At 36.8% G+C, this 2,630-nt stretch overlaps 1 long non-coding RNA gene across 4 annotated transcripts in view; it reads left to right on the forward strand.

Annotated features, from left to right (window-relative positions):
• Positions 1-1,850, forward strand: part of LOC111874976 — a 7,797-nt gene extending 5,947 nt beyond the window's left edge. For 2 of the 4 annotated variants that reach the window (XR_004514154.1, XR_002844642.2), the window contains 2 exons: positions 619-734; positions 1,241-1,850. This is a non-coding gene — a long non-coding RNA (uncharacterized LOC111874976). The remainder of the gene's footprint in view (positions 1-618; positions 735-1,240) is intronic. The other 2 variants (XR_002844643.2, XR_002844641.2) reach the window with 2 other exon arrangements.
• The last annotated feature ends 780 nt before the right edge of the window (positions 1,851-2,630 follow it).

Raw genomic sequence — 2,630 nt, forward strand, 5'->3', positions numbered from 1 at the left:
GTATATACATGCACATAGAAGGGACCACATAGTGATGACCCACAACCACATTATGGAAGCACAGCAGTTTCCTCATTTATAATTTATAATTTTAAAACACCTGATGATGACCTCATACGTTGAAACGTGTACTAAATAACTCTTAGAAAGTTCTATAGAAGGATGTGCTGCACATGAGACTGTGAAACCATCTGATGCTATTTCTAAATGGTGCTCCATAAGGAAGCAAATTTTAGTTATCGTTACATGTCCACGATTCCACATAGCAGATAGCTATCCATCCATACTCTTTGTGCATTCCTTTTCTGCTGACTACAGACATACACAGTAGCTTCAGTCCTGGAACAGAAGTGAATGCTGCAACTGTGTGGCAAGTCAGATGGAGCCTCCTCATAAAACACAGCATATTTGTTCATTTGTCATTAGGCTGGTAGACATAGACACAGACCATGGGTTGGAAATTGGGAGAAATTGATGACTTCAAGCAGCAGACCAACTTAAAATTTGGCCAGCTGTTAGTATAATCAGTGACAGGAGCTGCAGATATTACAGAATGTTTAAGGGCAAATGGAATGCGCCCCATCTGAAGGAGATTATTTTTTTTTTCTTTATTTCCAGTTGATGAAACAGATGAGCTCAACAGACACCCACTCGGAATGCTTAGTCTCTTACAGCAGAAGCAGAAAGAAATGCAGTCTCCATTCATGGTCCTTAGTGGCGGTAAACAAACATGAGTATGCTTTTTATCTGCATTCATTTAAAAGAACAACCAGTTGTAATTAAAAAAGAATTGTATTCATTAACTGACAGGCTTAGCCATGAGAACACAGATTACTAGATGAAACCAGTGAACTCAGTTCAAATTTGTCTAATCTTGACACTGCAATTAACAGTAATTCATAGCTTTAACTTAAAGGCTGAGTAGATGGGAAGCCATATAGTAATGTCGATAATGTCATATGGTGATTATTCTGCTGCAAAGTAAATATTTGTTTTTCTCTGAGCATGTCACTTGTCTTGTTATAATTTGTATACTGTCCACTATAAAGTGTCACTTTAATGACGGATTGATTAATAAGACTTTCCTCCTTGGTACTGTGAAGCTTTACTAAAAATTTCTGTTTTTGATGCAGAATATGAAATTTCATTTTCAAAAAGAAAACCACCATGTGAGGTTTTTGTGAGATCTTCAAGTTTAACATGAGCATTACTACATTTTATTTATTTATTTCTTTTTCAGGGCAACCATCTGAAAAACAAAACTGCAAATTCTTCATGAAATATGCTGGCACCACCTCTGAACTTTGGCGTGTTTTTATTGTTTCTTACTGTCTGGAATATCATCTCTCTTTTTAAATAAGACACAGCTTGCAGCTGCCAACAGTGCCTATGTGTACTGGAAGGAAGGCCACAGAGTTCATGTCACATTCAAATGAGTACAGTGGTTCTCCTGCTTCCTTAGGTAACCTGTTGGCACCTGTAAGCTGGAAAGTACAATTTCTAGTGATTAGTTGCTTGTTTAAAGGACTTTAGCCAGATGAACAGCCTCTAAGCTCAATCAGACATGAAGTAATTATATTTGTAATTTTCAGTGAATGCATCCTATTGTGTATCATATATTATTTCTTACTGAAAACCATCACAACACAACAATCAATAATACTTGTAAGTACCTCTACGAGGTACTTTTGCTACATGTTTCGGCCTTCAGAAGGCCATCATTAGGCAAATACGTTAAGCTTTTCATTATTGAATTGCAATATCAGTTAAGATGGGCGGTAGGATTACTTACTGGACACTCCCACCTCAGAGGACACCTTTCCAAACTGGGACTGACAGACGACCTAACTTATGAAAGGTGCCTACAAGAACATTAATCAGCCACACACGTCTTATGTGACTGTGAGGCTATAGCTTACCTAAGATATCGCCACCTGGGTAAGTTCTTCATGGAACCAACTGACTTTCATGATGCCCCCATAAATAAAGTCCTACGTTTTATTTGAAGTGTAGGATTAATAAAGGGTTAATTCAAAGGGGAAGCACAATAGATCATTGAAGGTCGCGGTGCAAGGGCCGGTTTTTATGGCTCACCCCTCATACTCATACTCATACTCATATTGAATTGCATGTCAAATATAGGATATAGTGCTAAACTTCTGAGTGTAGACAGTGGTATAAAATGCTATGAGTGAATATAAAATATAAATTACAATAAAAGTTGAAGTCTTAAAATAACCAATTACATAGTCAAAAGTACAGTTTAATGCTGTTTATGTGATGATATTTGGAAGTTGGCAGTTGTAATCATAATGTATGTAATGTTTATACGGACATACTATATACACAATGGCTGATGTAGTGTTTGGAAGCCTGTTGTGTGTTATTATTTAATATTTGATACTATTTGACGGGCGACTCAGTTGTGTAATGCCCAATATGATGGATAGATGGATTACAACTACCTATCCATCAGGCTGGACATTACACAACTGAGTCGCCCGTCAAATAGTATCAAATATTAAATAATAACATAGAGTGGGCCTCCGAACACTACATCAGCCATTGTGTATATAATATATCTGTGTAAACATTACATATATTACGATTACAACTGCCAACTTCCAAAT

Source organism: Cryptotermes secundus, unplaced genomic scaffold (assembly GCF_002891405.2).
Source record: "Cryptotermes secundus unplaced genomic scaffold, Csec_1.0 scaffold795, whole genome shotgun sequence".
NCBI lineage: Eukaryota > Metazoa > Arthropoda > Insecta > Blattodea > Kalotermitidae > Cryptotermes > Cryptotermes secundus.